Source organism: Pinus tabuliformis, chromosome 5_2, assembly GCF_031772625.1.
Source record: "Pinus tabuliformis cultivar Carrire ecotype Pingquan chromosome 5_2, CPIR1, whole genome shotgun sequence".
NCBI classification, from domain to species: domain Eukaryota; kingdom Viridiplantae; phylum Streptophyta; class Pinopsida; order Pinales; family Pinaceae; genus Pinus; species Pinus tabuliformis.
This window is the reverse complement of record NC_142306.1, coordinates 371,764,082-371,774,858: the sequence shown is the minus strand read 5'-3', so window position 1 is coordinate 371,774,858 and position 10,777 is coordinate 371,764,082.

Genomic DNA, 10,777 nt, shown 5'->3' with positions numbered 1-10,777 from the left:
TACCCTGCAAGACTCTTGGTTCCCCATTGTCATCAACACACTCGATAGCTTTTTCATAGAAGTCTACCTTGGTTATATGAAGATACAACTAATTCATGCCCAACAACATATTGTATGATCCCAATGGTAACACATTTAGATGTGATGCGGTAGGCATATCATTCAAATCAAAGGCACAAGCTCTTACCCAATGATGAACTCGTTTCTTTGTACCTATAGCCAACTTCACTAACCAAGACTCTGCATGAAATTCCTTACTCAAACCACACTTATCCACCAAGTCAAGACCAACATAGCTATAATTACATCCAGGGTCAATCAAAATAGAAATGACTTGATCACAAAGCTTACCGTCCATCTCAATGATATATGCATGGTCTTATGTCTGCCTATTCTCCACTGCGGCATAGATACGTGGAATACTCTGACCAACATCCCCAATAGTTTGCGCCTCCTATGCACTTTATATCTTAGGCCTTCCACCTTGATGATGCAGACAATCCTTCCTAAGGTGTTCCTCACCACATGTCCAACTCTCCAACTGACCAGTGCCCTCACCTCTATGTTGTTGTTGCTGCTATTTTGACCCATGCCCCTGTCTAGATGCATTAAACTAATTTTTCGGTGCCACATTCTCTTTCACATTTTCATTATAAGGCCTTGTCCTCTTAGGCCACAATTTACCTCTGCATTTGTCATTTCCCTTCCATCCATGCTGAGATTCATTCTTATGCTTTGACTGCTCATAGAAATGGTTCAATTTCCCAATAAATTCCTCAAGTGATTGAGGCTCATCATACTCAATCCAATCTCTAAATGCTAATGGCAAACCACTGAAAATTATATGAACTTTAGCCTTATCATCAATAAGATACGGTACATACCTCAATAGCTCCAGAAAATTGGTCATGTACTCTTCATCTGTCATTGATCCCATCTTTAGCTCATAGAATTCTTTAGCCTTACTATCGTAGTACCTCTCTGACAATTACTTCTTCCTGAAAAGCCACTTGAACTCTCGTTAACTCAAGTCATTTGTCCTGATGTCTCTGACCCGCTTAACATCTTCCCACCAGATGTCTCCTTTACCTTTCAAACTGAAGATATCTATTCTGACCTTCATGTTATCTATGTACTCATGAAAATCAAATAATTTTTTCATCCCAATTATCCAAGCCTCTGTATCTTCTGGCTTCTTCACATGTCCATTAAAATTAGGTGGTTTTTCTTTCTTGAATTCACTCAAAAATTATCCCCTATCATTCCTCCTGTAAGGATGATAATGATGATGATCATGATGTCTATCAGAACCAGAACTAGAATAGTACATGTACTCATTGACCCTTCTATCCGGAGTGTCCAACAACCTACCATCTCTCACTGTATCAGATCTATCTGACATCTGGCTACCAGGAGACCTACTGCCATATGCCCCATTAGTTCCATCCTCATGTCCATGGCTGATCCGAAGCAGCCCTTCTTGCTGCAATTCTAAAAAAATCTAAAGAAGTATATCATTAACCTATACTTGTTTCTCTTATGCCTGTATGATCTAATAATTATCCACCTTAAAGCTCCTTATCTCTTCCTTTAATATCCTCAGTGTAACTACCAAATCAAAAGAATTTCCAACACCATACTGCTCTTTGGATTCATAGGGAGAGTCTTTGTAGTCAACCATATTGCTAGCCATTTGGTCTTTCTTCCTACAATGCATAATATGTCAGATAAACCAAATCAGAATAAATCAATGTACCTCAGTATAGCTAGGGGAGGATAGCTTGTCTGCAAGATCACCAAATCAGTGTGATACATGTATAACATAAACATAATAGCATATAGACATACAACAAGTAAGTGCATCAATGCATAAACATCACTCTAGCTAACGTCTAGTCATCAATCCAAGGCCATATCAACAATGCATGCTATGACCTCATGCATGAAAACAACCATTACTTCATTATACACATTTCCACATGCAACCAACAACATGCATAAGCAATACCTAATCAACTACACATACACATAAACACATGTAGTCGAACATTAGTGATCAATTCTTGTAATCAACCTACAAGATTGATACATGTAATCAAATATACAAGAATGTAGCCTAACATATAAGGTTGTAAGTAGGCTACATAAAATCAACATGTAAGCGACATATAATCCATACGCAACCAGTTACATACTCATGACAAATACATTTCACGAAATCAATATCAAATTCTCCATAGCAACCGTACTACAACCATAATAAATCATCAAGCCAATGCAACAAGCACACAAAATGCAAGTGTAAGAGGCACACATGCAACTGACATGCTTGCAAGACCAACACACACTGCCCATCAGCCCAAGAGTTGAACCATACTCTAATACCAATGTATAACACCCTCCTCCTGCATCCACCCAAGTAACCATGCCAACCGGGGTAAACATGAGACGAGAGGCTACTATGATCAGATTTTACCTCCTATGTGACCTTAAGGAAGTGGAATCGACGGAATATCACCCACAGTCATCCAACATCATCAATATAACCCTCAGGAGACAAGTCATCCACTCTAACAACTTATCCCTAGGTCCCACTATTGTTCTGGATCTCTTAGGCCATAGTCGCTATCATGTTATGGGAAAGGGAGTGACCAAAAACCTAAAGAGGCTCTCATAGGCTTTCCTGCAAACGACCAAAGACAAATTTCCAATTCTATACTAGCAACCCCAAGATTTAATCCATTTTTTTAGGACTAGTGCCCAGGTCATTGCCCAAAATGGAGTGATAATTTAGAATCAGTAAAAATATAGGGAAACAATGTTGCAAAAGAATTAAATTGAAGAAGACCATAACCAGATCCCTACTAGCCATGACAAGCATTTCGTCAACATGTAACCTACAGGTGTAAACAACAAAATTAAGTGTAGGGATCTCATACTTATCTAAGAATCGCTATGAACCATTGTTCCTTGATGTTAATTGCCGCATTATCCTCTATTAGGTCATAGACACATTATTCATTCATATACAAGTAAAAACATGTTGAGAGACATACATAGTTGTTGTCATTAAATATACATATAACTAGCATAATAGGAACATAAATACCATAAATATATCAGCCATAAAAATCCACATACACATCAATACATTTAAACATGAAAATAAAAGAAATGCATTTCTCACTAATGAATGCAATAAACCAACCGGAGATGGGACTACCATGTTCCACCCAACCATGTATTGGCTGATCCAAGTCTCTCTTCAGTGAATCACCCCCATGCCATATTCCAAGCATGAATTTGGGACTCATAGAGCATATCAAAAACACCAATGAACATGGAAGCCAGCAGAGTTCTCCGCCTATACCATAAGTAATTTGAGTGCCTCTTAGTCTCTTAGGCTTTACCGTGCATCCACAATCCGATCCAGGGATCACTAGGCCCTACACCAAGACATGCTCTTCAGGCTTTACCGTGCATCCCATCTCGGAACCATTAGGCCTAATGGATAGAAAATCCACCTCTTGTCTTTATCGTATGTCCCGCCATTCATTGGCAAGGATTCCTAGGCCCACTGAGGCACACAATCTAGCTTTACCAGCTGCCCATAGTCCGGTTTAGGGGCTACTAGGCTTTGTGATCGTCAGTCTAGTTCAAGGACCCCTCAAACCATGTTTTTTTCAATTAGGAGATCCACCCGACTCAACTTCGAATCCAATCTGTCCATCCCACATAAACCATATGAGAGAACCCATCTCATCAAAGCTATCAGGAAATGGTAAGGCTAGGCTGAAAATACTGTCACACTTGGAAAAACCCATGCCATGGTAGAAAGGAACCACATGCAATCCCATGCATGCCAAATATAGCAAGGAAAATACACATCAATTTGATACCTGCAATGAATCCTGTTGTAGCTTCTTGATCTTGCCTTTCCCTGCTTGATCTTTACTTCCTCTTGTCTTCTTTTCCTTTCTTGCTCCTATTAGCACTCCAGGAAACTCTCCTAGGTTGCAACTTGGAGATGCCTGGTAACATATAATCTTCAGTATTATTCTCTGAATTACTAGAATGGATGATGGTTTGGATCAAGTCAGATAACCATTTCAGCTCTATTCTCACTCAAGACATGCATGAACACCCCCAACAACACAAGGCTTTAGACCACTAATGCTCAATAGTTTGTAGATTTAATGGATAGATGGAGAATACTAACTATACCAGTAGATTGCATACATGAACATATGTGAATGGCTAGCTACATGCAGCAAATGAGCTTACTAACTATACTGGCAGATGCATATATAATAACACATATAAATGGCTAGCTCCAGGTAGCAAAGAATCTTGCAAATCTAATATATCAAAGCAGAGATAAGATGCCAGTTATCTAGCCTTAAACACAAAGAAAACCTGAACAAATTGTTCAAGTGCAAGCATATAACAAAAGAGAAATGGACATTGAACATATAACAACAAAAGAAGCTTGTATTACTAAAGGATGCAAATGAGAAGCTTGAAAGAGCAGAGGGGGAATAATCTCCAAAAGTTGAACCCTTCTTTCCTCTTGTTTTCAGCTATTTATAGCTCGTTTACAATGGTCCTGATCCTTTTGAGGCTTCAGGTGTCTTAATCTATCCCTCTGTCTTGTTTAACCATTTAATTCCCTCAATAGGTAGCATGATTCATAGGTTTTGTCTTTTGACAAAAGACTAATCGTATTTGGATATTTTGGGGCAGCTTGCTGTGATGCCTGGGACCTCTCTCATGCTAGATATGCCCCATAATGTTTGTTAAGATGGTTGTTGCACTGGCCGGACCGTCGATGCTCCATGATCTCGTTTGATTTAGGTTGCAGAGTGTTGTGACCCCTCTCTTTCCCTTTCTGGGATCTGTTCGCCGGCCGTTGTATCCCAACCGAATCCCTCTTCTGGCATGTAAACATTTCTGCACAATTCTTCTAAGGATGGCTGGCCACCTGATCTTGCAAATGGAGTGGCTATCGGGCCTATGAAATCCTTGCAATAGTCCCTTTCAAATGATAACCATGACTGTTTTCTATTTCATACATAAAACGATACGCTTGTGTAAATCCCACCCTTCTCTATTCTTTTTGGACCTCAAAATTCCTTAAACATGGCCTATTCTCTCATCGGTTCCGCCCCCAGGGTCACTATTGTCTATCACAGGCAGCCTGGTCCCTTTGTTCCCCTTGTATTTTGAAATACTTAAAAACATGGGAAATACATGAAAATTGGCCTCCCTCTAGACTTCAAACCTTATGGATTTCATTCCCGAACCCTTTCAGGTTCAAGACTCATCGCAATCGGCGTTACCACCTATATAGAGGCCCTGATCCTTCGCAATATTTCGATGCGATCTTGCGATCTGATCGCAATCGCATATCGCTCCAGCCAACAGTCTTCATATAACACGACATATGTTCCTACTTATTGTGAACCTGCGATGCAATGTGGGCCCCCCGACCCTTGGTAATGTTCCACTGTGATGTAGCGATGTGATCTGATCGCAATCACTGATCGCTCAACGTCAGGGCTTTATATATTACGCTCTCCACCGCCGTGACTACTAATGTGACTCACCAATTAACTATCCCTTTAGCTTGGCCGATTGTGATTTAGCTCGTTAGATCTGGGCTGTTGATCAGCTAGATCTAATGACAACTATGCGTTGCTCTGTTCACGCCTGCAATATTCTGTTTTTTCACTGTTTTGGAGTATTTTAGCCTCCCAAAAGGGTATTTTCGCCCTTCTGAGGGCTTTTGGCATATGATTATTTCGATCTTGGGAGGATCTTAATCAACTCTTGAAGACTTCAGGAGTGTTTTGGATCCATTTTTTGGGCCGAAAGCCAACAAGGCTGACAGCTCCAATGCCAAAGTGCTCCAAGAAACTCTAAGTGTCAAGAGTATGAGAGAGAGAGAGAGAATAATGAGAGATCTCTAAAACTCAACAGATAAAAGATTACCAACTAATCCTCAGAAGCCTTTTTATGAATGAGAGTTCTATTTTCTTCATTTTCCATTATTTTCGTTCATTTTCCTCCTCACATGCAACCTATGGCCTTTCACCTCCCTTTTCTCCTAATTTCCATTATTTTCATAAATAATTGTTCCAAAAATACCATTTTGCCTTTCCAAAGCCTTATCCATTGCCCTTTTCAATTTACTTAGCCACAAACAACCAAATGAACATGTCTTGCCAAATATTCAACTTGGAATAAGTGTCCCACCAACCGTGGTTATTATTTTCAAACTTTTATTACATGGAATTTTCACCCGGGCTATTACACAATTCCCAAGACTCAAAACTTAAAATGAAAGCACAAAAAATAAACAAGAAGAAAATCATGAAAACCAATAACAATATGGCACCATGACAAAGTGGAAAATTCTTGCACCAGACATAAGCAAAACCACAAATCAAGCTCAAAAAATAACAAAATACCGAAAGCACAACACTAGAAACAAACACCATGACTCAATACCATGGTTCTCAATGCTTCCGAGGGAAAGCTCAACCTAAGCCTTCTTCAAGATTTCATGGCAGCCTCTTTTTCCATGCAATCTCCTGCATCATATTGCCATCAACACACAACTGTCAATGCATAAATAAACATAACAATACACCAGTTACCTTATCTTTTTGTGCCAATCATGCTACCTTGAAACTGAACACATCCACGCCATCTCTCAAGGGACTCTAATTCCCTTGACAGATCCACCTGTAACTAGAGACTAGCTAATATACCTGTTAAATACATGTCCATGAATATAGCACATATCCAGATCATTTCATACAAAATCATGGTTAAGAAGACTTCATGTATGAAAATCAATCATTAGGGTTTCCAAACATAGCCAAAGTAATTCTCACCCAATTCCTTTATTTTAACTTTACCTTGTTGCAATTGCGTCTTACTATGTATTGTCACATCACCCAATTGTTAGTTTTATATACACACATCAACTATTACCTTGTCAAGCTAATACCAAGCATCTTTCCCTACAACTACTCACACATGTCAGCCTCACATTCCAAAGATCAATACAATCATATCTATCAATTTGAAATCAAACTTTACAAATACTAACAATCATGTCATAATCCATAGTCAACTCATAGTCATTAGACATAATGGTACAATTGTCACTTACTAGACTCATAGATGACATAATCAAACATTCAAGCACAAGGTATATGACATAAGCATGATCTTAGGGGAGGTTATCTTGTCTGCACAATCAATCCAGATTAGCATGATATATCTTTATGACATATCAACTAAAACATAAATAGGGTCATGATATCAATAATAGTCACTAGCTAACATTTTCACATCATAAACTCATAAACAATTATCATTCATACATAATAATCACATATGCACAGTTAGTCTAGATTAGTATGACATAATATCACATCATATTAACTCCTACCTAAATGTCATAACCCTAACCATTTGCATAGACCAATCCAACTTAGTATGATACTTATAACATCAAGGTCTTATTGTAATAACCCTAATCATCAAGTTAACTAACGTATAACAACAATAGTTAACATATAACATATTCATCAATGACATATAACATAATCATGAAGTTAACTAACATAAGAAACAACAACAACAATGCATATACTAACAAGTTACTATCCTTCATGACTAACTGACGCATGTACATATGATCACACTAATCAACTAACATCTATCACATATGTAACCATAATATCAATAGAGTGAAAGGCATAAACATAACCATAATGCATATAGCAATCCTTAACCTACATACCTGCATTCCCAACATACAACCTATAGGATGACATGCTCTTGCCTCAAGGTCCAATGTCGCAACTTCACTCTAATTATCTGCATCTCCTGCTCTATCTCAGCCAACACATTAGCATCATAACATACTAATAGCATCATGATGACCTAATTGCATACAATGACCTCATGCATAACAACCTTCACCATGACAATGCATGCATAACAACATATAGACATTGACATTCATAACAAATGCATAATTGACATGCACTCATGAAAATCACATCCAACAATAACACCATCAACTTCCACATGGTGACACAACTTCCATAATGACCTCCACCATGCACACACAACATTCACATAAGCCACAAACATGTGGAACACATATGCAACCAACATGTATGCATGACAAACACATTCACCCAGGGAGAGCACAACCATGCTCTGATACCAATCTATAACCACCCCCCTCCCACATCTACCCAAGTAACCGAACAACCAGGGTAAACATGTGACGAGAGAGGCCACTGTGAAAGTATTCAACCTCCTTGGTGACCTTAAGGAAATGGAATGGATGGAACACATCAACGATACCTTCCACATCAACAAGAACACCCTCATGAGACATCTCAGCCACTCAGACATCCTACCCCTGGGTCCCACTGATCTTTTAGACCTCTTAATCCCTGGAATTTCTCATGTTATAGGCATGCTAGCTTCTAGCGACCTCTAGATGCTCTCACAGGCATGCAAGCCAGCGTCCAAGGAATTTTCCAAGCATACCCATGTCAGCGCTCGTAGAATCCAAGGCACTTTTATATTCCTGAATTCCGACCACTACCAAAACTTGTTATAACTTTCAGAATCCATCAAAGACATGATGACAAGGCTAATAAACCAAAATTCAACCTTCGGACTAGGCTTGACCATCCCCAACTGGGACTGACATTATTTCAAACACTTGGCATCAATGCAACCTACAGGTCTAGGATACAAGATAGAGCATGAATGGTTGAAAACTCTTATCAAAAATGACAAGAAGGATCACCACCTTCTCCTTCAAATTGTTATGACATTAATTAGGTCTTGCATCCATCATTTTAAAAATTATAAGTAAATATATGAAATGACCATGACATGAACCAGTCAATTAACCATGCTTATAACCAACATAAAACCATGTAAATAACAAGAGATATAACAACCATTAAATCCACATATAAACAAGTGGAAAAGAAAGAGAACTTAGCTTTCATTAATCATAGGCAAATCTGACCAGGTCTGATACTTCCATGTACCACCCGACCGTAGACATGGCTGAACCAAATATTTCTTTCAGCCAGTCACCCCCATGCCATATTCCAAGCATGAATGTGGGATCCCATGGATAAACCAATCAAGGGAATCCAGAGGCTAAACCACCTCCACCCTCACCAAACTGGGATCACACCAAAATCGGTGCTCTGATCACAACCGATTCGAACTTGGAATGCCATCCAAAATCCATCACTATCCTTGAGAATTTTTCCATTTCCTTGTCTCTTAGGCTTTACCGCAATCCAATCCCAGATCACTAGGCCCTAAATCAAGACCAGTCTCTCACGATTTGCCACAATCCAAACCCATATCACTAGGCCCTAAACCGCGACTTCTCCCTCACACTTTAATGTGTATCCCGCCAAAAATGGCCAAGGGATTCCTAGGCCTTTGGGAATGAACCTTGAGACCACCTCTGCCCTAGATTCTGAAATCAATCTGGTAAACCAAAGCTCAAAACTAAGATAAACATCCCAACATACCATGGCATCTGGAAAAATGCAAGGCTAGGCTGAAAACCATTGTCATAACCTGGAAAAACCATGCCACTAACAACAAGAGAACCATACACCAACATGCAAATCCATGCATGTCAAAATTAGTGAGTAAATAACACATGCAATATGTTACCTACAAGTATTCTTGTTGAAGCTACATGATCCTACTCTTCCTTCCTTGATCCTTTCTTTCCTTCCTTCCCCTTTGATTTCTTCTCATTCCTTGATCCAAGCTAGAGTGTTCCAAGAAAACTCTAAGTGACCAAGAGTGAGAGAGAGAGAGAATAATGAGAAAGCTCTAGAACTGGAACTGACAAATGGTTGCCAACTGATCCTCAGAAGCCTTTTTATTAATGAGGCCTCTAATTTCTTCATTTTCCATTATTTTCCTTCATTTTCCTCCTCAGATGAAACCTATGACCTTTCACCTTACTTTTCTCCTAATTTCCCTTATTTTCATAAATAAATGTGCCAAATATGCAATTTTTCCTTTTAATTCCTTTGCCTTGGCCTTTTCCAGTCTCCTTAGCCATAATAAACCAAAATGAACACCCACACCAGGATTTCCTGCCCAACGTTCAACTTGGAATATGTTTCCCTTGATCATGGTCTTATTTTTCCTTTGTTAACTTTTATTACATGGAATTTTTACCAAGGATGTTACAGTATATTTTGGTTCTTAAAGATATTATTTCCCCTATAGTGCTTACAGAGAACAACTCCACCAACTTGTCATAGGTTTCTTTTGATGTCTTCAATTTTTCTACATAGGGAATGAGAGAATCCTTGATTGATTCAATTAGGATTCTTTGATCCCTTACTTATCCTTTCATACATTTTGATAATGATTGAGACTGTTCTTATGGAGGTTTGGTGATTGAGCCCTTGACATATTCAATAACTTCATTTTCTATGACGATCAAATCTATTCTCTTCTTCCATGCAAGGTAGTTCGATGTCCCAACGATTTTATTGTTCTCCTTTCATAAAGTAGTCATTTGATTTGTATATTGAGACATAAATATAAAGTACTTCCTTGATAAATGAAGATTCCTACTTGATAATGATGTCTTCCACTAGATACCTTCTTGATGATATGTCTTCTTGTGAGCCTTATAAGGAAGGATGATCTTCCTTCTTCTTCCTTCAAATATGATTGAGTTATG